Below are 25833 nucleotides of genomic sequence, written 5' to 3'. Positions count from 1 at the left end.
ACCATTTGGCCTTTATGTTGTCGAAGACAGCAAAGATAAGCTGGCTGCTGGCGATACCACTATGGCAATTTACTTTTTCTTGGGACATTTTCTCTTGATGATCCATGCTTTTTCTTCAGATGTTTTATTTGTCCATTTATCCCTGGGCTCCTTAGTTGGATGCTTTTATTCTCCTGGAAAGATAAAAACAAAACTCTGTTGGCATACTTTTTAAAACTTTTATTTACATTTTTTTATTTCTCTTTTTCCCTACTCCACCTCAGTCCCTTCCAAAATCCCATCGCTGGTAGCGAGAGAGAAAGGGCTAGTGGGAGAGGAGGCGCGGTTCTCTTTTCTGCTTCCTGCTGGTTAGGGCCATCGGGTTCCTTGCCGCTAGTCCAGTCCTCTTTTCAGATCGCCAAATTCTTGTCTCACTGCATCAATGACAGACGCCGAAGCGGGGAAGCAGCAGTAGCCTTAGTCTCTCTCAGAGCTGCCCAACACTCTCCGGGCTCGGCATTTGTCTCTCTCCAGAGTCCTCAGATTTAAACTCTGCCGCTGGCAATGAGCTCCTCTCAGAGCCTCCATGGGCCAAATAGTTGGCTGCTATGGACCGTCTGAATCAATCCCACACCTCACACCTGGGATTAAAACAAAAACATGTTTATAGCCACATCAAAACCCTGTCCTAAGTCTAACTCTGGGGGGTTCATTTTTTGGCAGGTTATATATTTCCTAGGGCAAAATATTTTTTGGCAAAAGTATTGCCTTTCAATTAATACTAAAAAAAATATTTTGAAAACTTGAAACTAAATGTGTATTATTATGTATGGATAAAATAGCTATATTCCTTTTTCTCTTTATATATAAATTCAAGGTTTAAGTTTTATTTTTAGATCACAAAGGACATTCACTTTGAATTTCAGACCGCCTTTTTCAACTGGCTTTTACATTTAAATCAGTGTAGTTCTTATGTTCCTGTCTGCCTCCCAAGGGCTGGCATTTAAGGTGTGAACCACAGCCTGACTATGGATTCTTTATAATAGTTATTCTCATAGGGTTGTCCTGGTTTAATTTGAGATATTTGTTCTTAATCTGCCCCCCCCAAATTACTGCAATTTCTTTGCCAGTGTTTATTTTCTGCCCATAATTAGGCAATTTCAGCATTAGTAAAAAGTATGATAATTTCTGTTGGATCTATTTCTGCTAGTTCATGAAGTCTCGTTTTTCCTTTCAGAATCAACCCAAGAAACCTTTTCTACATAGATCTTTATTTTTTTACTCTTTTTGTGTGCTAAAAATATCTATTCTAATCTTCCTTCTGCATAAGAATTCCCGTGGGAGCTGGATGTGTTGGTGCATTCCTGTAATCCCAGCACTCCAGGAGGCAGAAGCAGGGGAGATCTCTGTGAGTTCAAGGCCAGCATGGTCTACAAAGACAGGCAGGACTACACAGAGAAACCCTGTCCTGGAAAAAAAAACAAAACAACCCAAACAATAATAACAAAAAGCAAGAAGAATTCCTGTGGGAGAATGAGTAGAGTCTGAATAACCAAAATACAATCCAGCAGCTTTGGATCCAAGGGATCCACGTGCGCATCCTGTAGTCTCTTTTCCGCCAGAGCAAATTCTCTCAGCCTCAGCTGATAGTTTTCTTCAACTGTTTAAGTCCTTATCACCTTGCAAAGTTTGAAATAAATTGGTTAGCTCTTGAAGTTAATCCAGGCCCATATTTGTTGACTCTGTTGGTTTTCTTATGGAGCTCTTGTCCCCTCTGGGTCTTTCTATTCCTCCACTCTTTCCTACTCTCTGCACTCTGCCCAAAGTTTGGCTGTGAGTCTTAGCACCTGCTGGGTAGAGTCTTTCAGATGGCATCTATGGTGGGTTCCCATCCTGTTTCCTCTCTTCAACTGCTTCTATTTGCCCCTCTGAATCTTCCCTAGGGTCCTCCTTGTTGATTTGTACTTTCTGTGGTTGAAATTTCTATAAACCTATTTTATATCCTAGATAATTGAGAAAATCCCCTCTTTATATTTTTTTCAGGAGCAATTTGTAATTCCCAGCAAGGCATAATTCTCTTTACCTTATTAGGCATTTTTCCCTCTAAGGTATCTGCTTCTGAGCCAGCCAATAAGATATCATTTATATAATAATAAATTACAGATTGAGGAAATTGTTTATGTATTATTTCTAATGACTGTTGTACAAAATAATGGTATAGTGACATTCCATTTGGTAAGACTTTCTAATATCTTTTTATTGGACAACTATTATTATAAGTAGGTACTGAGAAAGCAAACCTCTCCCTATCGTGCTCATGCAAAGGGATTGGGAAAAATCAATCCTTTAAATCAATTACTATCAAAGGACATGATTAAGTAATAAAAAAGGCAATGGGGTTCCATGCTTTAAAGAGCCCACTGGCTGAATCATCTTATTTTTGGCTCTTAAATCTGTTAACATCATCCATTTTCATGATTTCTTTTTTATAACAAGTACTAGGGAATTCCATGAGCTGGTAGATTCTTCAGTATGTTGAGCATTTAGCTGCTTCTGTGCCAGCTGTTTTAGTATCCGTAATTTTTCCTTTCTCATAGGCTTTTGTTTTACCCCAATAGGTTTGTCAGTTAGCCATTTTAAACGCAGGGCATTGGTAACTTTGAAAGACCAACAGCTGTTTTGTCCTGAATGGTTTGTGACTTCTTAATAATACCTCTTCATATTTTTCTCAGAAGCATTCTTTATTTTATGATTTTTTTTTCTGCGATTGGAGGAATGTTACTCTGTGCTTTCCATTGTTGCAGCAATCACGTCCCCATAAATTCATGGCTATATTAGCCACATATGGCTCTGATCATTTATAACAGTTTGCCAAAAATGCTTGTTTTGTGGTCTTTCCTGAATTTTTTGTTTCATCTACTAAAGCTGTTTTGTCTGTTTTCATCCAGAGCAGTGTTGTTTTTAAAAACAGGGATTAAATCTTGTAATTGCTCTGTGTATGAGTTTCTTTAATGCTGACAGAGAATGGTTGAATCAAATTTATATCGGGGCCTATGGGAGGCTCCCTAGGGTGTTTCCAGATGGCAAAGGGTTACCTGCCTGTCCCTTGTTGATCTGCATTCAGTAGTCCAGTGCTGGCCTTTGCCACACTTCCTGTATACACCAGAAAGCTGGGGCCTTCTTTTTGGGCTACCTCTAGAAGTAACATCTCTTACAAATGCCTTGCCTACAAACCCTTTTCAAACGACCTGGCTTGCCACAATTAAAACATCTGACATTTTGATTTTTCTTAAAACCTTTCGATATTATTCCTTCTATCAGAGTGGCATTGTAAATGTGAGATCCAATGTCAGTTGTATTTTTAATCCATTCATCTATTTGGTGGTGATCTTGTCTTTAAAGTCCTGATCACCCTTTTGCATTCTGAATTAACATTATCTGACTTCTGAATCTGATACTATTTTATTTACATCTGAAGTCAATCTTTGCAAAAAAAATTAGTGAAGGCTTCTTTTGAGCCTTGTGTAATTTTAGTAAATGACTCAGACCTCTTTCCTGAGTCTTCAATTTTGTCTCAAGCATTTACAGCTTCTAAATGGCATAGTGCCAATGTGTGATTATCAAGTTCAAGTTGCCTTTTTAACTTTTCAAGTCTTCAATTTTTGTCTCAAACATTTAAAGATTCTAAGTGGCATAGTGCCAAGATATGATTATCAAGTTCAAGTTGCCTTTATAACTCAGCATATTGAGCTTCACTTAGCAACTGATCCTGGGAAATATTAATTCCTCTAGCCTTATGTCATTGTTCTATGGCCCTAGCTTCCTCTTTCCACAATGTTCACCATTGTAACTGAGGATCAGCTTCCAATATTGCTGTTGCCAAATCTTTCTAGTCTTAAGGGATAATTCTGTTCCGAGTTCCCCTTGAATTTAATATCTGCTTCACATAGGATGAATGCATACTATATGAAATGATTGCTTCCTTAAATCTCCTCAAATCTAATCTGTCTATAAGGTTCCATTTAAATTCATTATAACCTTGGGGATACCTGTTGTCTCCTGGTAGATCTTATATGGTAACTGGATAAACTAAGATTGGTTTTCAAACAACCATGGACAACCCCTTTTCAGTTTCATCATGTGGTGGCATGGTAGGTTCTTGTCTAAATTCCTCTGTGTCTGAGTGTTTTTCTCATTTTTTATTAATAAGTCTAAGTTTTCTTCTAAGACTTGTATCTTACCAATTCATTTTTCATATTTTTCTTTTTCCTGTATCTATAAAGCTTTTTTTTTGAGGGTACAGAAAACCACTGTGGCTATTAAGGATAAAATATGACATGTCAAAATGATAATAATCATAATTGTTATTGAGCCAATTTCAGTTGAGTCATTTAGGTTTTCATTTTCTGCTTCTATTTTCAAGCTGTCTAACTTAGCACTATACAGGCTCCTAATGCTTTGTATTATGGTATTTCCCAACCTTAACTCTCTCCTTGAGGACTTCCAAGGTGACTTACTAAATCTAATGGCTTCTCAATTTGTCTTAATTCTCAGCTGTCATAATTTCTGTCTGTGTGGCCATGCCACATGTTGGAATGCCAAAATGTTGCTTTTAACAGAATTCCAATCATTTGATTTTACCAGTAAAGACTTGGGAACCAGATGCTGGCATGAAAGCATAGAGACAGCACCCAGCTGACCATCCTCCTCAGCTGATGTCACAGGAGAAGAAAGCATCCTTCCCCATGCTATCTCAATCTGTGGATTGTACTATGGATATTCTGTACTATAAGTCTATTATCCACTTATAAGTGAGTACACACCATGTGCATCTTTCTGGGTCTGGGTTACCTCATTTAGAGTGATCTTTTCTAGTTCCATCCATTTGCTTGCAAATTTCATGGTTTCTTTGTTTTTAATAGATGAGTAGTGTTCCATTGCAGAAATGTACTACAATTTCTGTATTCATTCTTCAGTTGAGGGACATCTAGGTTGTTTTCAGTTTCTGGCTATCATAAATAAAGCTGCAATGAACATAGTTGAGCAATTGTCCTTGATGTATGGTGGAGCGTCTTTCAGGTATATGCCCCGGAGTGGTATAGGTGAGTCTTGAGGTAGCACTATTCCCAATCTTCTGAGAAAGCACCAGATTGATTTCCAGAGAGGTTGTACAAGTTTGCACTCCCACCAACAATGGAAGAGTGTTCCCCTTTCTCCACATCCTCTCCAGTATGTTTTGTCACTTGAGTTTTTGGTCTTAGCCATTCTGACTGGTGTAAGATGGAATCTTAGAGTTCTTTTGGTTTGCTTCCCTGATGGCTAAGGATATTGAAATTTTTTTTCAGTGTTTCTCAGCCATTCGAGATTCCTTTGTTGTGAATTCTTGGTTTAACTCTGTACCTCATTTTAAAATTGGATTATTTGATTTGTTGGTGTTTAATTTCTGAAGTTCTTTGCATATTTTAGATATTAGCTCTCTGTCTGATGTAGGGCTGGTGAAGATCTTTTCCCAGTCTGTAGGCTGCTGTTTTATTTTATTGACAGTGTCCTTTGACTTACAGAAGCTTCTCAGTTTCATTAGATCCCATTTATTTATTGTTGATCTCAGAGCCTGTGCTGTTCAGGAAGTTGACTCCTATACCAATGAGTTTCAGACTTTTCCCTACTTTGTCTTCTAATAGGTTTAGAATCTCTGGTTTTATGTCAATGTCTTTGATCCACTTGGACTTGAGTTTTGTACAGGATGATAAGTATGGGTCTTTGCATTTTTCTATATGCAGACATCCAGTTCAACCAGCACCATTTGTTGAAGATGCTTTCTTTTTTCCATTGTATGGTTTTGGCTTCTTTGTAAAAAATCAAGTGCTGGTAGGAGTGTTGATTTATTTCTGAGCCTTCAATTTGGTTCCATTGATCAACTTGTCTTTTTCTATGCCAATACCATGCAGTTTTTATTACTATTGTTTTGTAGTATAGCTTGAGTTTAGGGATGTTGATACCACCAGAAGTTCTTTTGTTGTACAGATTTGTTTTGGCCATCCTGGGCCTATTATATTTCCAGATGAAATTAATGGTTGCTCTTTCTAGGTCTGTAAATAATTGTGTTGGAATTTTTTGATGGGAATTGCATTGAATCAGTATACGGCTTTTGGCAGGATGGACATTTTCACATGTTAATCCTACCAATTCATGAGGATGGAAGATATTTCCATCTTCTAAAATCTTCTTCAGTTTCTTTTTTAAAGACTTGAAGTTCTTGTCATATAGGTCTTTCACTTACTTGGTTAGAATTATGCCAAGATATTTTATACTATTTGTTGCTACTGTGAAGGGTGGTGTTTCCCTAATTTCTTTCTCAGCCCTTTTGTCATTCATATAATGAAGGGCTACTGACTTTTTTCAGTTAATTTTGTACCTAGACAGTTTGCTGAAGGTGTTTATAAGGTGTTAATCTGGTAGAAACTTGGGGGTCACTTACATATACTATCATATCATCTGAGAATAGTGATACTTTGACTTCTGTCCCCTTGATCTCTTCTACTTGTCTTATTACTCTAGCTAGAACTGCAAGTACTATATTGAAGATATATGGTGAGAGTGGGCAGCTTTATCTTGTGTCTGTTTTTAGCAGGAATGCTTTAAGTTTTTTTTTTTTTTTTTTTCCCATTTAACTTGATGTTGGCTATTGGCTTGCTGTATATTGCCTTTATCATGTTTAGGTATGTGCCTTGAATCCCTGGTCTCTCCAAGACTTTAAACATGAAGGGGTACTGGATTTTGTCAAAGGCCTTTCAGCATCTAATGAGATGATCATGTAATTTTTTTCAGTTTGTTTATATGTTGTATTACATTGATGCATTTTTATATGTTGAACCATCCCTGTATTCCTTGGATGAAGCCTACTTGATCATGGTAGATGATATTTTTGATGTGTTCCTAGATTAGGTTTTCAGGTATTTTATTGAGTGTTTTTGCATCAATGTTCATAAGGGAGATTGGTCTGAAATTCTTTCTTTGTTGGGTCTTTGTGTGGTCTAGGTATCAGGGTAACTGTGGCCTCATAGAATGAGTTTGGCAATGTTCCTTCTGTTTCTAGTTTGTGGAAAAGTTTGAGGAGTATTGGTATTAGTTCTTCTTTGAAAGTCTGGTAGAATTCTTTGCTAAAACCATCTGGCCCAGGGCTCTTTTTGGTTGGGAGGCTTTTGATGACTGCTTCTATTTCCTTGTGGGTTATAGATTTATGTAAACTGTTAACCTGATCTTGATTTAACTTTGGTAAGTGGTATCTATCAAGAAAATCATCAATTTTATTTGGATTTTTCAATTTTGTGGCACGCAGGTTTTTGAAATACTACCTAATGATTCTTTGGATTTCCTTGGTGTCTGTTGTTACATACCCCCTTTCATTTCTGATTTTATTAACTTGTATACTCTTCCTTTGTCTTTTAGTTGTTTTGGCTAAGGGTTTGTCTATCCTGTTGATTTTCTCAAAAAAAACAAAACAACAAACAAACAAACAAACAAACAAACAAAAAAACCCCTGAAAAAACAGCTCTCGATTTTGTTGATTCTCTGTATTGTTCTCTTTGTTTCCAGGTTATTGATTTCAGCTCTGAGTTTGATTATTTCCTGCCATCAATGCCTCTTGTGTATGTTTGCTTCCTTTTTTTCTAGAGCTTTCAGGTGAGCTATTAAATTGCTAGTTGGAGTTTTCTCCACATTGTTTATGGAGGCGCTTAGTGCTATGAACTTTCCTCTTAGCGCTGCAGTTTGGGTATGTTGCCTTCATTTTCATTGAAATCTACAAAGTATTTAATTTTTTTTTCTTTATTTCCTCCCTGACCTAGTGGAGGTAGAGTAAGTAGAGAGTTTTTCAGTTTCCATGAGTTTGTAGACATTCTATTGTTTCTGTTGTTGTTGGAGTCTAGCTTTCATCCATGGTAGTCTGATGGAATACAAGTTATTGTTTAAATTTTCTTGTATTTTTTGAGGCTTGCTTTGTGTCCGAGTATGTGCTCAATTTTGGAGAAGGTTCCATGTCGTGCAGATAGAAGGTATATTGTTTTGTGTTTGAATGGAAGGTTTTGTAAATATCTGTTAGGTTCAGTTGACTCATAACATTGGTTAGTTTTGTTATTTCTGGATGATCTGTCCATTGGTGAGAGAGGTGTGTTGATGTCTTCTATTAAGGTGTGGGGTTCAATGTGTGATTTAAGTTTTAGTAATGTTTCTTTTACAAATGTGGGTACCCTTGCATTTGGGGCCTATGTTCAGAATTGAAATGTCATCTTGGTGGATTTGTCCTTTGATGAGTATGAAGTGCCCTTCCCCATCTCTTTTAATGAATTTTGGTTGGAAGTCTATTTTGTTAGATATTAGAATAGCTACTCCAGCTTGTTTCTTTGTGTCCATTTGCTTGGAAAACCTTTTTCTATCCCTTTATTCTGAGGTAATGTCTGTCATTATTACAAGATATCACCATACCTTGTATGATATGCTTCTTGTATCCAACAGAATGATGGGTCCTGTTTTTATGCATTCATTCTGTTAGCCTGTGTCTTTTTTGGGGGGAGTTGAGGCCATTGATGTTGAGAGATAGTAATGACCAGTTGTTGTTACTTCCTGTTGTTTTGATGTTTGTGGTGGTAGAGTTGTGGGCATGCTTCTTTTCTTTTGGTTTTGAGGCTCTGAGGTTGTTTCCTGTGCTTTCATGGGTGTAGTGAGCCTCCTTCAGTTGGAATTTTCCTTCTGGTATCTTCTGTAGGGCTGAGTTTGTGGCTAGCTACTGTGTAAACTTGGTTTTGTTGTGGAATATCTTGTTTTCTCCATCTATGGTGATTGAAAATTCTGCTGGGTATAGTAGTCTGGGTTGACATCTGAGCTGTCTTAGTGTCTGCATGACATCTGCCCAGACCCTTCTGGCTTTCATAGTCTCTGTTGAGAAGTCAAGTGTGTGTGTGTGTGTGTGTGTGTGTGTGTGTATGAAACTGGTCCCTCTCCCCTAGGTTAGCCAAACAAGGGAAGCCAGACTATTAATGGTTTTGGTGGCCTTCCTATAGCCAATCAATTCAAAATGCAACATCCCCTTTTGTGTTTCAACCAATAGACGCTTGCCAGGCAGGAATTCCCCTGCTTTGGGAGTGCTGGGAGGGACTGGACTCTTTAAATCACTCACCTAACCTGAGCATGAGGCTCTTTGCTCTCAACCACTGTGTCGGTGAGCTATAGCTTGTAATGAAAAGATCCTCCTGTATTTTGCAACATACTTGACTTCTGGTGGCCTTTTGGGGTCTCACAAATTGGGCACAACACCAATTTATTAAGTATATGTGATTTTAGGCTTTAGGCTTAACTTTGAAAATGTTTACAGAAGGCTAAATAAAACTTGTCATTAAATGAGAAATTTATGCATTAGTTAGGATTTTAGAGCTTTATCCCTGCTAAGTTTGAGCCATAAAAATTTGAGTTGAAAACTTAATTGAATTACCAACCCTAAAATATTATTATCTATACAAAAAATCCATACCAACCCACAATATTTTAAAGACCTGTTGTTTTCTTAGTCTAAAAACAAGACACATTCATAAGCAGAGGGCTCACTAAGACTAAGAAATTGTATAATTGTTGCTTTATGCTATGCATTCTCTTAAAATGGTGAAGTCACATGACATATACTCTTTAACCTTAGCAAATATGGCTGCCAGCCACGTGGCTGCTTTCACCTTGATGAAATTTGCCAAGATGGAGAACTGCTGTTCAGTTGGGATCTCCGGTTACCCTCCCCTCCTCCACATCATCCGGTAAACCCCGCTTTCTCTTTTCAACCCTGACCCCTTTGAGAAAAGCCTTCACACTCCTGGCATTTCTGAAGAGTGCCCCAACCCCCTCACCTGGAGCCACCAGCCCCCTAAGGCCAGCAAGTGCAGACAACTCATCTTTCTTTGTGCCTACAATCCTTAAAAACCCCGCCCACCATAGCTGGGGCACAACATCCTATGACCTTGTCCCCTCAGGCGCTGAACTCACCCAAGAGCTTCAGTTCCCAAATAAACCTGCCCTTTTTATACTTTTAATCTGGCTTGGATTGGCTTATTTCATAGGTGGAGATAACCCATTAGCTACATGGTTGCTACTTAAAAATTGTGTGGAGCTGTTTGACTTCTGCCTGCTTGGAATCTATGATGCACATTGTGTCTTGCGTGGTACAGTGAGTTTCCATCCCTGGACCGCAGGTGCTGCTTTGAGCTTTGCAGAGGTTTGTTCAACTGTTTAGACTTGGCAAGGTGTGCATATGAGAACTTGCCTCCTGCTTACCTGAGAACTGTCCTCCCGCTTTTTAGAATTTCCTTGAGAGTATCCTGCTTTGCGATTTTCACTGAAACTAGTTTCTCCCCCCGAGTTGCCCATTCTTACTCTTTATAAGCTGTAACCTAAAGTACAATAAACCGAGACTTGATCAGAATTCTGTCTTGTCTCCATTCTTCGAATCTCCTGTTCCATCTCATTCCCACACCCCCTCCAGGTTCCACGCTGACAGTCCTGCGGGTCAGGACAAAAAATATCCAATCCCCCAGTTTCAGCTCATCTCCTAAATGGTTCTAGGGGCAAGTCTGGAATGAGGAATGTTACAGTAGTTTTGGGGACTACTGAAGAGGGATTTCAGGGCTCTGGTGAAGCTGATTAAAGAAAAGCTTTTCCTCCTGGTTAAAAAACAACAACAAAAACTCACGCCTTGAGTGGAGACACGACATTCTGATCTGCATCCGAGATTAAAACATCAAATACCATTGTCTCTTCCTTCCAGAATTAATTTAGCTGGGCCTGTCAGTCACCTGACTAAGAGACTAGCCCTCAGGAAGACTAACTTACCCAAAGCTGTGCTAAGGAGAGAGGAGAAATAATTATCTTTTAAATGACAGAATGTTTTTGTTTTCCCTAGAAAACATGTCTTCCATACTGTGATTACAGTTTCTCCAACATGTGATGTTGTGGAGCCTTTTCTTTGCTATTTATTTATTTTATTTATTTATTTATTTATTCATGGTTTTTCAAGACAGGGTTTCTCTGTGTAGTCCCGGCTGTCCTGGAACTCACTATGTAGACCAGGCTGGTCTCAAACTCAGAGGCATCTGCCTGTCTCTGCCTCCTGAGTGCTGGGATTACCACCACGACCTGGCTTTTCTCTTTCATTCAAACAAAGATTTATTTTTCTGAATGCACACATGTTTGGGTACCCACAGAGGCCAGAAGAAGGCATCAGATGTCTGTGAGTTACAGGTCACTGTGAGGTGCCAGGCATGAGAGCTGTGAGCTGGGTTCAGGTTCTCTGCAAGATCAGCAGGCCCTCTTACCTGAGGAGCAGTCTCTCCAGCCTCCTGCTTTTCCTCACTCAGGGAAGCAGAACCTTTTCTTTTTTGTGCTTTTCCTGAGCTTTGGGGTTGCTACTCTTCTTTGGTCTTGCTCAACCCTAACCGCTTTGCTCACCACAGGGTGCTTACAAATAACATGGCTTTCTCTCTTCTTCTGCATCTTTCTTCTCTGCTCAGCCATGAGTGGATGTCCATTGAGCCATCTTCTCAGCCCCAAAGGTCATTCTTTAGACATGTCAGTGGTTTTGGCAGCTTGAAGCAGATAAAGCTATCACAAATCTCTCCAGTTAGTCGTTGGCAGGAGGCAGTACATCCACAGTGCCAGCGATAGCATGGCTAGTATGTGTGTCACTTCTCCTTTGCCTAAGCAGCTTCTGAAGCCATCACTGAAGTGGCTGGAAGCTGGGGAGGTGGATGCTGGATCAGGATGTCTCAAGAGAAGGAACAATACTCTTTGCTTTTATACTTCTGGAAAGAGGAGAGAACTGTCCAGGCTTCTTATTAGATAAACAGATGTATTAGTTTCATTGTGGTTACTACGGTGGTTTGAAGGAGAAATGCAGGCATTTGAACACTTGGTCCCTAGTTGGTGGTACTGTGTGTGTGAGGTTTAGGAAGTATAGCCTTGCTGGAGGAAGTATGTCACAGTGGGTGGGCTTTGAGAGTATAGAGTCTCACCCTGCTTCTAGTTCACTCACTCTGCTTTGTGGGTGTTTCTGCTACCATGTCTGGCACTTGCTGCTATGCTTTTCCTGCCATGATGGGTTCATTCCTCTGGGTCTAAATGCTAAAATTAACACCTTCCTTAAGTTGCTTTTGGCCACAGTGTTTTATCACGGAACATAAAAGTAACCAATACAGCTGTAAATACATTATTGTTTCTGAACATTTGAGTTGGGGAATGGAGTGCTGCAATCATTCCATCAGACCTCGTTAGCTGAGTCACAAAGCAGAAGTTGTAAAGACAGAGATGACTGAAGAAACAAGACCCAAAGAACAAGAGATTTCCCTGCCCCTAAGGCAGTGCCGGTGTGGCTGCTGCGTCACATGTGCGTCAGTGGGTGGCAGAGAGGAAAGAGGCTATGTTAATGCTCACTCTTCTGACCCTGAACATCTGAATGATTAGTAACTTCACACTTGATGGAAAAGGCGAGTTTGATAAGACCATCAGTTCGGTGCCATGCAAGCCAGGATGTGGGGAGTGAGCCAGAGCTGAGATAAACCTGTCTGGGGCGCACTTGGGCAGGCCTGGGTGAGGGGTGATCCCAAGATGATGACCAGATGGGCACCGTGGGGCCCAGACAGGGAGCTACCCTGAGATGACCATTAGTCCAGCATTTTGTAGGTCTAGATGGCACACCATATCCAAGACACCCCTGCCTGGTGCCATAATACACAAGTGGGGCATACCACTCCTGAGACCATGCCTGAGACAACAAAAGTAAGTGGTAGAGAAATGGAAGAGAAAGAGAAACAGAAGGATGGGGGCACAATGAAGAGAGGCAGAACTGGAGACTCAGGGTGGTGAGGAACAGCCTGATGTGAGTAGCTGGTGATGCCACCTGGGACCATGGTGAGATCCTGCCTTGTGCTGCCAAGGGTTGGCCATGTTGTGGGGGAGCTGGCCCTGGGGTGTGAGAACAGGAGATATGACCCCACCTTTAGCCATCTGCAGTATAGGGATATCACAATCATGACATCTTTATTAATTATTATGTGTTCCCTTCCTGGGAACATGTATGTCGCTATGTTGCATCTTCTTAGAAAAAAATCTCTCACACAACATGTAACTTTGTTCCCTAAACTCTTTAGAGATTTAGAGGTACAGAAATGGGGCTGGAGACAAGGCTCAGTGGTTAAGAGCACTTAATACTCTTGAGAGCACGTGGGATTGGCTCTCAACACCCATACATCAGACAGCTCACAACTGATCATAACTCCAGCTCCAGGGGATCTAATGCTCACACACACACACACACACACACACACAGAGTCAAACAATCAAACCTCTCTGTTAGGTTTTGCAGGCAATTCAACTGGCCTTCCCTTAGGGAACTTTAGGGTCCTGACAATGTCCTATGTCAATACCTATGTCCTATGGCATCATCTGGGCCAGGTACACCTGTCCGCCTCTCCCACTCTCTCTTATTCTGGCCCTTTCTCTCTCCCACTCTCCTGCTCTCTCTGTGGGGGTGCCCCCTCCTCCACCATGCCCAACCGCCATCTCCATCTAATAAGCCTCTTTCATATAACATCGGTTGTGTGCATGGCATTTCTATATAAACACTAACATTCTCAAAACAAAAACAATGAAAAATGAGGTTAAAAATTTAAAAGAGATCAGGAGCGTTGTAAAAATGGCTAGAGGCTGGAGATTTGGCTCAGTGGAAAAGGACATGTACTGCTTCTGTAGAGGACCCTGGTTTTATCCCCGGAACTTAAAATCTCTCTGACCTCCTTGGGCAGAAGGCACGCAAGTGGTACACATACGTACTGTTGTGGGCTGGCTACCAGAGAGGACTGCTCAGACATATGTTTAAGCCACTAGAGAATCTTTATTAGCTGGCTGGAAACTACACTGGGTGTTCAGGATCCCAGTACAGCGCTGAGAGTTCCTCAGGGTGAGCTTTTAACCAAAAAAGCATGTTCTGGGTGGACACACTTCAGTTAACAAGAACAGTTAGCCAGAAGCAGAACTACAAATGCCAAAAAGCAAAGTTAAGTCATTTAAAGACTTCCAGAACTATGGACTTTGATAGATTAGGTCTTTGTTTTTTGTTTCCCGAGTGGTGCTGTGTATATGCTGAGTTTTATGGCTGGAATGGTACTCCCATAATGGAGTCAGTAGACCTCATTGTTCTCAGTAAATGAGTAAATTTGTAGACTCCTCCTGCTCTAAAAAGGTCTAGTTGGTCCTAAGGGCCATGAATTTTACTGAACTGATACACAATTGTTTACATAGTTTAAGATTCAGGGCTCCACCAGAGTTCTATCAGAATGAGAATTAAACACCCAGCAAGAGCTGCTAGCAGAGTAATTAGCCAGGGGGGGCCAGAAAACAGAGACTTGTACCAAATATCTGATTAATGTCATTGCTCTCTTTGAGGTATTTTTTGAAATTACTCCTAATCATTTAGCACAGAAGCAACAGGTTTTCCATAGAGCCAGACTAAGTTTCCTTCATCTCGTGAGTGTAAGTCTCTCCAATTTTGTCTGACCATTTCTGCAATTTTGTCTGACCATTAACTGCTGTGTTAATAGCTCTATGTCCTGATCAACCTGTCTAGTTTGGAAAGCACCGGAAGAAGCACATTTAGTCAAACCATTAGTACATGGCCACCAAGTGGTCTCAGGGTATTGGTAATACGGCTGTCATCCAGATGAAAAGCCCATAGGCAGAAGAGCGGGCATCGGAATGAGAAGTGGCCAGGTGACAGGCTCTGAATAAAGACAAGTTTTAGCCTCTTGTAAGTCCGCTAACGTTAATTCCGGCTGCTCCTGGGCACAGGACGTCTTGTCAGCTAATGGGCTGGCAGTCTGGTTAGTTCTACCCCATGTAGCATGGGGGCTGGGTGTCTAAGCATAACCAGCAATCCTGGCCAGTTTCTGGCTGGCAGTGTTTAGCCCTATCCCCAAGGTTCCTTCCTGTAGCACAGAGACTGACTACCCAGGTTTCCCCTGCTTTCCAAAGGCCAGACTATTCTTCAAGAAATTCCCAGGTATTTATTTTGTGGCCATTGGATTACATGGTGGGGGACTTTCTTTGTATATATTCATCTGTGTGTGGTTTTAGGAAGCCTCTGTTTTACAATCTCAGTGTTGCAATGGAAAGTCCCTTGTTCCTGTCAGGTAGGGGCCCAGCTGCAGGGCAGGCATAGAATTGTTAGCGCTTTACTCCTATCTCAAATGATAAATTCCCACATCTTTTTTTCCAGGACAACCAGACACTTAAAGTGGCAGCAGTAAGCAGGGGTCAAGGAGGAATACAGGTTGCTGGCCTTTAACCATATTACCTAGCCCCTCCCCTGTATCTGTCTTCCTCAGCTCCCAGGTCCAGCTTGAGGGTGGTGGGGCGGCACCATGACCCTGTGTTCATAACCAAATACCAGAGGAGGAAGTGGGCAGAGAATGGGATCCCCTGGGGTCTCAGTGAAACTGTAACTTCTAAAAGGCCCACAGTCTGGCGATAGGCCATTTGGCAGCATTCATGGCTTCTGCTTTCTTGACCTGGGTGTGGTGGGTATAATGCCAGCTGCCTTCACCGCTATAGCAGTGGGGAGAACCATTATGGGGGGCCCTTTCCAGTTGGTTCCAGTGCCCCTTTGGCTACCTCTTTTTCTCAGACAGTATCACCAGACTCAAGCAAGCTGAAACTGATGATGGACTCTAAGGTCAGCTGGGTTTCTCAGATAAATAGACTTCATGAAGAACTGGAGGGCCTGTCATGACTTGAGAGGAATGGCTAGAGAGTTCTGCCAGCTCTGATCTCCAGTTGGGAGATCAACAGCTGCCTCTAAGCTGGGAAGCAGTGGGAAAGCAGCTGGTAAATCCCTTTCTATACGGAGTGCAATGGCCCAAAGCAAAGCAAAGAAGAAGGTCTGTCCTTTGCTGGGCTCTAGTGAGAGTTTTGTTAGAATTTCTTTTAACGTCATTATTATTATTATTTATTTATTTTTCTTACCTGTCCAGAACTCTTATGTCTATATGCACAGTGATGTTTTTTACTTTAGGTCTAAAGCTTTAGTGAGGTTTTGGCTATGAAAGCCAGGCCATTGTAGGACTCATTGCTAAGGGAGGTCAAATCGAAAGACCACTTTCTGTAGGGAGTTTCTACTTACTATTTGAGCAGTTTCCGTCCAGGTGGTGATGTTTTGCTCACTTGGAAAAGGTACCTACAAAAGCTAGGAAGTGATCGCACCCTCCCCTGGCAGGCCAGATCTTGGTGAAGTCAGTTTTTTCAGAGACTGCCAGGATGTTGGTCTTTTATTTGGACCTAGTCCTGGGCAAGGGCTCTCTGTTTGGATTTGCTTGAGTATAAACCCAGCATCTGGCTGAGACATCCTCCACCATACTGTCCAGTCTAGATCTAACACACTTTGTTCTGAGGAACTTGGAGTTTTTTGTGGACTCCAGATAAGTACCCTGGTGAAGGTCAGTTATCAGAGGCCTGCCAGGGGTTTGTGGAAAGATGATTTTCCCTCTGGTTCCTCCATCAACCTGTGGCTATCTTCTTTACCATGGTCTCAGAAAGAACTTGGTTAGGGAATGTCATCAGCATATTAATTGGCCCCACTGCTCTTATGGCCATTTATCATTTGTCAGGCAGCCAAGTCAGCATTCTGGCAATTTGTAGGCAAAGCCAAATAGCCTATAGGAGGGCCAAGACTTTTCTTCAATTTTAATGATTTTTACCCAGAAGTGAGAAGCCATATTTTTTAATAGGTCATGCTATGAACATTCCCACTGGTAAAAACATAGCAACTATCCATGTGCATGGTGGTGCACTTTTCCTTTCCCCACCGGAAAGCTTGGGTGAGATTAATCAGTTGTGTTGCCTGGGCTGAGGTACCTGGCTGGGCCCAAATTGTTTCAGCTAAAGTAACTACTGCAATTGCTATGTACCTGGTTTCATCTTTCATCTTGTGACAGTCATGGATGAGCACATGTGTCATCAGGCAAAAGGGTAGCAAGATTTGATGGCAGCTGGTTTCTCAGACTGGACTCAAGTTGGTCCAGGAGTAGAGCTTGGTGCTGGGTCACACTGTCATTACACAGCCAGTCTTGGTTGTAGTGTTCCCCGGAGGAGGGCCTCAGCTATGTCATGGGGGTGGCTAGGGTATAAGATTCTCATCCAGAATACTTATTTAGTTTTTTAAAATTATTTTTAGACTAGCAGTAGCTGCCACAGCTTTTAGACAAGTGGGCCATTCTGTGGCTACAGGGTCCTGTCATTTGGGCAGCTATGTCCCAAGGTGTTTCCATGTCCCCAAAGTTTGGGTGAAAAGCCTTTTTGTCTTTTGTTTTGTAGTCAAACATAAGGAAAGGTTTTGAGACACCAAGAAGTATGAGGGCTGGAGCCAAAGTCAGAGCTGTTTTTAAAGCTTCAAATGTCTTTGGTTTAGACTCAGGTCAGATTAGGGCTCACTCCCTCCTCACCTTGCTGGTATCTACAGGCTCTTGTTCCCACAAACTCTAGTATCCAGAGGCCCCAATATCCAGCTGTGCCTAGGAACTCCTGAACCTGTTTCTTAGTCTTTAGAGTTGGGATCTGAAGGATGATGGCAGCAATCCTACTCTGAGACAGGCTCCTTTTGCCTCCCCTCAGCAGGTAGCCAAGATAGGCGGCCTCCAATGTACAAAGTTGGGCTTCCTTAGCCGACATTTTGTAGTCCAAGCTTGTAACTCTGGCAGCGGCTCCTCACTGTCCCCTTTATAATCCATTTTCCAGGAAAACCTCTCCCAGAAAAGCTGGAGGCCAGTATTTAGTGTCTCATCAAGTAGTGTTGGGAATTTTTAAATGTCTGGGACAACCTGTCCCATGTAAGTTGCCTCCTGTAACCTCCCCTCTGGGTCTGTCCCCTTATAAGCCATGATGGGTTAATTCACCTCTGCTGATGGGAGGCTGAAGAACACATCTTTCAGACACTGTACAGGTTTCTCTGGAAGAATCAGGCTCATGAGAATCAGAGGTCCCAGGTTTCTTCACAGGTAGGAGCAGTGTATTTCAAGGTGACTGGAAGGACACCAGAATGCCTGTCTCTTTGAGCTAAGCAATATGGACTGTAATTTCCCCTTTCATTTCTAGGGTCATTAGGTATTGTTTAATGTGGATGGAGGTAACTGAACTGGTTATTTGAACAATTGTGGGAGCTTGGTGTTAGGCCAGTCCTGGGCTTGGTTTCTGCCCATACCTTGGGAATCTTTGTTGTCACTCTGAGAGACTCTGACTGTATCTTTTGATTAGAGGCAGACCTTTTAGTTCAGAGACCATCTTCTGACAGAAGGTCAGACACCAAAATTTTGCTGGTTATCTGTAAGTCTAACTGAGTCTCATTATCAGAAAAGGTGACAGTAACTTCAATAAGGTCTTATCTCAATCAGTTTTATGTTAAACACCTTTTGAGCTTTCTTCAGCAACTGGGACCTACTTATGCCTTTAAAATAGTCCAACTTTTGAGCCAAACATAGTGGCACATGCCTGTAACTGTAGCACTGAAGGAGGCAGAGGCAGGCAGATCACTGTGAGTGTGGGGCCAGCCTGGTCTACAAAGAGAGTCCATGACAACCAGGGCTACACAGCGAAACCCTGTCTCAGAAAACCAAAGGGAAAAAAGGTCTACTTTTTATCTTTTTCCTTTCTTTTTTCTTTTTCTTTTTTCAAGATTTTATGTATTTATTAATTATTCAGTATTCTGCCTGCATGTGTGCCTACACACCAGAAGAGGGCACCAGATCACATTATAGATGGTTATGAGCCACCATGTGGTTGCTGGGAATTGAACTCAGGACCTTTGGAAGAGCAGCCAGTGCTCTTAACCTCTGAGCCATCACCAGCCCCAGTAACTTTTTTCTAATGTCTGGGTCTGACTGGGTGACAAAGGAAATCTTTTTAGCACCTGTCTTTAATCCTTCTGAAAAGGACCTTGTGTAAAAACACATTCTTGGTCAGTATTGAACAGAAGGAAAACCTGTTGTTTAGGCTGCACTCTCTGACAGTGATTCCCCCTTACAGACCAGGAGAGGTGTTTCTCTTTTTCAGAGAATGTTCAGTTTGTATTTTTCAATTATATGGATCATTGGTCAAAAAATGACATAAATCATGAAAGCAGAGCTTTCTCTTTTCCTATGGGCTCAGCCTAAGGAAACTTTTCTCTTTCCCTGGGGCTGCTTGGAGCAGGTAAGCAGAGGAACAGAATGAGTGAGAAGCTTGGGGAACAACTTTCCCCTCCCTTTGTGCTTTCTGCTTAGGTGGCAGGGGCCCTGGATGAGCCACCCAGCCCCTCCCATCTTCACAAGGGACCAACTCTGACCAAGACCAGGAGTCAAGCAACAAAACAAACAAGCCCTCCTGCTTCTGGAGTGGGACAGGTGAAGATTTCTTTTTCTTTCTTTTTTTTTGTGGGGGGGGGGGAAGACATACCTCTGGGCAACCTGGCAGGTACAAAACTATTTGGGTCCTCAATAGGAGGGGAGCTAAATTTTAAGCAAGGGGATTCTCACACCACAGAAAGCCACTATTCAATATAGAGAAACAGAACCTACAAAAACACACAGAAACACACACATGCAGAGAGAGAGAGAGAGAGAGAGAGAGAGAGAGAGAGAGAGTAAAGACAGCCAAGGCTGCTGGCACACATTCATCCACTTGAACAGGGGAACCAGGGATGTCCCACACCTTGATCGCACTAATCAGACACTGGATCAGTGGCCTCATCTGAGCTCTCCTGTGTGTCAAACAGAAGGCACCTCAACCAGATGTACCTCGGGAGGTGATGGACCAGGTGACTTTCTAATTTATATCCTTTTGGGGTGGAGCTATCAGAGCTCTCCAAAGCTGAGGCAGCAATTAATTAAAGGGAGTCACGGAAACCTGGAATGTCTCAGGTTGCACACCCTGTAGGAGTCCCCTGACAAACACACTTTTCCTGGGTCCAAGGTGATCTGAGACCCGTGTTGTCTTGAGGTCTGGTCTCTGGGATCATGGCAGGACTCCCAGAAGTGTTGTGTACTCACTAGAAAAGACGGCTCAGACATGGGTTTAAGCCAAGGGGAAATCTTATTAGCCAGCAGGGGACTACACGGGGTATTCAGGATCCCAGTGCAGCACCAAGCCTTTCTCAGGGTGAGCTTTTAGGCATGAAAACCATGTTCTGGCTTGACATGTTTCAGTTAACAAGAGCAGTTACTGGGAGGTGGAACTACATACCCCAAAAGCATGGTTAGCACATGTAAAGACTTTTTCACAACTATGGGCTTCTATGGCTTAGGTATTTGTTTTCCTTTTGGCAAGTGGTGCTGTGTATATGCTGAGTTTCATGGCTTGAATGGTGCTCCCAGCATGGAGTCAGTAGGCTCAGGGCACCTACTATGGTCTGAGGACCTGATACACATACACAGGCAAAACTGTCATAATCATAAAATCACAAAATAAGCCTAATTTTAAAATGGTCAGTCATGATGGCATAAGTCTGTAATTTCAGCACTTTGGAGGCAGAGGGAGGAGGATCTCTGTGAGTTCAAGATCACCTGGTCTACATAGTGAGTTCCAGGCCAGCCAAGGTTCCATAGTAGGACTTTGTCTTCAAAAATACTCACAAATAAACAAATGAAGAAATGCCCCCATAAAAAATGAGGAGCAGGACCAGCTTGTTTCCGGGTCCTAGCGAATTAGAAACTTCCAGCTGTATGAATGGGAGGTAAGGTAAGAATGGGCAGATTCTCCTACCCCCTGGACACTCCCCCCATCTCACCGCTATTCCAGGTGAGGCATCTTCTACTTTATCAGGAGTGTGGGATGCAACTCAACACTGAAGACATTCAGTACTGAGATGAATACAGCACTGAGTAGGTAAGCTACTTTGTAGCACTGAGTAGATACATACAGTTCTGAGATGAAAACAGTACTGAGATGGATAGAGCACTGAGTAGGTAAAGCACTGAGTAGATACAGTACTAAGTTGGTATAGCACTGAGTAGGTACAGTACTGAGTATGTACAGTACTGAGTATATACAGTACTAAGTAGATATAGTGCTAAGTAGATACAGTACTGAGTAAACACAGTATTAAGTAGGTACAGTACTGAGTTGGTAACAGTACTGAGTTGGTACAGTACTGTGTAGATACAGTACTAAGTACATATAGTACTGAGTAGGTACAGTGCTAAGTAGGTACAGACTGAGATGGATACAGGGCTTGACTATATTTTTAAGACCTCCTGAGCCTTAACCCTGCTACTACAGGGATGTAGCTCTTGGCATCCTGTGCACCTCTGGAACTTTAGAGTTCCTGGGCTCTACAGCAGGAAATGGCAGATAGACAGCCCTAGAATAGACCCCTGTGCTGGCCCGGGGCTCAGAGCTGTCTAAGTCTAGGTTTATACGCAGGTGATGAGATCTGTTGCTGGCCCTGCTGTGGGACACGCTTGGCCTACGCACTTCCCAGCTTGAGCCTAGCTCCTTGCTGCACATAGCCCTTGCTTGTCAGTGTCTGACTCTCCTCCTTTCCACAACTGAGGCTCCTATCCTGTGCACAGTCCTGGATTCAGACCCTGGGGTAGCTCAGTTTTCAACGACAGACTGCACTAAAGATGGCACCTAGCCAGCCAGGCCTGGTGGTGTTCCTTTAATCCCAGCACTCAGGGAGGCAGAGGCAGGTAAATTGTTGAGTTTGAGGTCAGCCTGGTCTATAAAGTGAGTCCAGGACAGCCAAGGCTACACAGAGAAAGCCTTCACCCCTCCTGCCCCCCAAAAGAAAGAAGGAAAGAAAGAAAGAAAGAAAGAAAGAAAGAAAGAAAGAGGAAGGAGGAAGGAAGGAAGAAAGGAAAGAAGGAAGGAAGGAAGGAAGGAAGGAAGGAAGGAAGGAAGGAAGGAAGGAAGGAAGGAAGGAAAGATAGATGGCACCTAGTCATGGCCTTCTGAGTCAGAGTGGCAATGTGGCGTTTTCCTCTACCACTGACCTGAAAACTGGAGGAATCACTGTCTCACCAAAATCCCAAACTGGATTTGAAGCTTGTTAGGATTGGAAGCCTCTCCTGAGGGCAGGACTCCTGACCTTCATGTGGCTTTCCTTTTGGAAGTGGTTTCTGTTTCCTTTACCCCTGTCAGTGGGCAGCCAGGCTGAGGCTAATCAGATTGCTTCTCTCTTAGCACATCTTTCCCCAACCCTCCTCCCTACCCTTTGTCCTTTTCCCGCATCCTTTCATGAACTTCCATAGTTCTTTCTCTTTGTTTCTTGGGATAAAGTTTATTTTTATTCTGACCCTCTCATTTATTGGCTCACACAGAAGAGCCTGAAGTACATGGAAGTACTTCACTTCTGCCATCTTACATGGAAGTCTTCACTTCTTCCTTTTTCCTGCGTGTGGAACCCCAGCCCATGAAATGGTGCACTGGGGAGAATGGAGCTAGATTTTTAACCAGAATGTATCACAGGTGGCCTCCAGGCTAGTCTTGGCCCTCTGAAACCTGCTAGGCTGGGCTTCCACTGGCCACATTTCTCTTCATATTCTTGATCTTCTGAATTTTGACCAAAATGGCTCACCAAACTCTATGTAAAGAATTCTAGGGATTTTCTAATCCACATCTCCACTCTCTTCCACTATTCTCATTCAAATTAGTTCCAAAGACTTTCAAACCATATGGTCAGGTTGATTACAAGGACTCATGTTTTCTTTGAGTTCTAGTCAGATGGAGAGATACAATGATCTTTCAGTGATTTGTCTCAGTCTTGCTAAACAGACTCCTTGCAAGAGCCAAGTGAGAAACAAAACCAGAAATCTATGCTTGATTAACAGTTTTGTACCTGTCAGGCAAGGACTTCCTGGAACCTGTTATTAGCTTTTCATGAAAAACCTTCTCCACTGTTTTCTCAGCTCCCATGGAAACCCTAGCATCTAAAATGAGAGTGTGACTGTTTGCTTTAGTGACCCTTTGGTCTGTGGAGAGTGAAGAAATCTTTTGCTTGCCCATTACTGCTACAATGTCAGGCTCTCATGACTAGGGCATCAGTTCTCCCAAACACTCAGTATTGATTTTTGTGTTAGTTACTTTGAAGTTGCTGTGGCTAACTACTTGACAGAAGCACCTTGAGTCTTCACAGCTTGTGGTTTGAGGGTCCTGTCCATCTTGGCCAGGAAGACATGACAGCAGGAGGCTGATCACATGGCATGCACATTCTGGAAGCGGAAAGAGATGCATGCTGGTGTTCAACTCACTTATTCCTTTGTATTCAAGATCCAACTCATGGGATGGCTGTGCTCACATTAACAGTGGGGCTTCTCTCCTCCATTAAGCCTCTGTGGAAAGATCTTCATGGATACACCCAGAGGTTTCTTTCCATGATGGTTCTAAATCCTGGCAAGCTGACAATGGAGAGAAACCATCACGGTGTGAGACCCGCTTGAAATTAAAGCCCCATTTGAGACTCCGCTAGAATCTAACATAAGATCTGGCTTACTCAATGACAGGCCTCAGTTCACTGTCAAAAGGAGCAGGCCTACGTTTCCATTTCCTTGAAGTGAGTTAACATTTACTCAAAAAAACCTCAGAAAACGGGCAGCCAATCAGAGGCCACCTGACCCTCTGCTGGACCCTCTGCCGGACCATTTGACAAGGCAGACACAGTTGCTTGACTGCTGACCAGCCCAAGAGTTGCCTGCACTTTTTGTTTTGTTATACCCAGTTCGTGAGCCCCCAAAAGATCTCCAGGAATCGACTCCGTTGCAAAACACATGAGGGTCTTTTTATTGAAAATTAGAAGCTGCAGCTTGGGCTACACAGCCCCACCGCACCGTGCCCAGGTTAGTTGGGTGATATATAGATTCTGGTTCCTCCCAGCATGCCCAAGGCAGGGGCAATTCCTGCCTGGCAAGCATCTATTGGTCAAAATGCTACATTTTGAATTGATTGGCTATAGGAAGGTCCCCAGACCATAATGACCTGGTGTCCCTCCCTAGAGGGATGGGCCAGTTTCCTAGCAACTCTAGTAGGTGGGGAAAGAATGCAGTAAGGCGGTCCTTCCCCTCAGGGCATCAACAGACTTCTCCACCCACATAGTTCAGCCCTTAATAATAGCTGCTAATTTTGAATCATTTTTGGTCTCTCAGTTTTTGCCTCTGCTTATAAGTTTGCATGCTCCAATCACACTAAAGAGTACCTAACCCACCCTGAAATTCCCCCTTGAGTACCTATAAAAGAAACCTGTCAGGTCAATTTGCGATTCTTTGCCATTTTGCTTTCCACAGGCCGGGACCCCAGTGCACTGGAGTTCTGCAGAATAAAACTGTCTTTGCTGTTTGCATACTATTTGAGTTTGGGGTGTTTTCTTTACCGAACTCTGGACTCTAACATAGGTGCCCAACTGGATTTACTGTAGAAAGGCAAGTGTGTTAGTCACCTTCCTCACTCCTGTAACAAAAGCAGAAGCACTTTAAGGGCACCCGTGTATTTAGTGTAGGGAGGGCATGGAACTGTCTTGTTTTAGCTTCTCTGAGGAAACCCTACCCTCCTCACTAGAGGCACGTATAGAAGTATTCACAAATGAACCGAGACTAAAAGTGATACAAAGGTGCTCACTGTCGCCAGGATTAGCTTTGTTCTGGAGGGGTCAGCTGACATCAGATCTGGACAGATGAGTTGTGGGGCCTGACAGATGAGTTGACCTGTGGGCCTGACATTTGCAGTTTCTCCAGCTGAGGGCCGTATGGCTCAGTATGTGAGGAACTCCCCAAGAACAGGGAGGAGCTTGGCTGCAGGTTAGCCAGAGGGATGACTGGAGCCCAGCACCTGGGGTCCAGGAAACAGGATTTCATTCAGGAGGAAGTCACCAGTCACCTCATTGTTTTGCCCTCCCAAACAAGGGAACAGAAGGTCCCAGAAGTACATTTTGAAGAGACTTTGAGTTCCTGATTTTTTATTCCATGAGTTTAATCAAATCAGATGATATTTCATCTTCTGGCAGTATAGATTATGGTGAGTTTGTAATAAATGCATAGGAAATTAAATATGAGCTGGGGGTGTGGCATATGCCTTTAATTCCAGCACTCAGGAGAACAGAGGCAGTGGATTTTTATGAATTCTGGTCTACATAGTGAGTCCCAGGATAGCCAGAGCTATGTAGCAAGACTCTGTTTTTTTAAAAAAAAAAGCTAAATATGAAAAATTAAAATTCCACAATTGACAGATGTGTTACAGGTATATTTATATGTGTGTTACAAAAGCCTTTCTATGTCTCAGCTGTGAAATGTATTTGTACTTTCACAAAAATTCAGTACATAATGTTGAACTAAAATGTGGAATGAGGGCTTGGAATATCATTCAATATGTTAGAGCACTGGCTGCCAAGCATGAGGGAGCACCTGAGTTCAAACCCTCAGCTCTGTGGAGGGCAGAGACAAGACAATTGCTGGAACTGCTGGCTGCCAGCCTAGATCCAAGTTCAGTGGGAGAAACCATTGCAAGGGAGTAAGGTTGAGAATGATAGAGCAGGATACTGGTCCTTCTCTGGCCTCTGTACGTGTGTGGGCATGTGCACTTTCCGACACATGTGCATACCCGCCACCCACATGGCATGGAATAAGAAAGCTAAGGCCTTAACATTCTGATAGAAGTCACTGGGTGATCCCCAGCATGCCACTTGGGCAACACTTTTTTGAGGAGCAATGTTTTGGTGCACACTGTTTCCAATTTGATGTCGATCACCTATTCAAAAGTACAGAAATTGAGAAAGGAAAAGATGTTTGTACAAGTTATTAGACCGTGGAAGCA

At 42.6% G+C, this 25833-nt stretch overlaps 1 non-coding gene across 1 annotated transcript; it reads left to right on the top strand.

Moving 5' to 3' along the window:
* The first annotated feature begins 12356 nt into the window (after positions 1 to 12356).
* Positions 12357 to 12486, top strand: LOC132656131 (small nucleolar RNA SNORA17). The gene has a single exon (XR_009594069.1). It is a non-coding gene; the product is annotated as a small nucleolar RNA SNORA17 (small nucleolar RNA).
* Positions 12487 to 25833: the final 13347 nt, after the last annotated feature.

The sequence above is a fragment of the Meriones unguiculatus genome, chromosome 8 (genome assembly GCF_030254825.1).
Source record: "Meriones unguiculatus strain TT.TT164.6M chromosome 8, Bangor_MerUng_6.1, whole genome shotgun sequence".
Taxonomy (NCBI): Eukaryota; Metazoa; Chordata; class Mammalia; order Rodentia; family Muridae; genus Meriones; species Meriones unguiculatus.
Note: the sequence above shows the minus strand (reverse complement) of the source record. Positions and strands in the feature narration are given on the sequence as shown.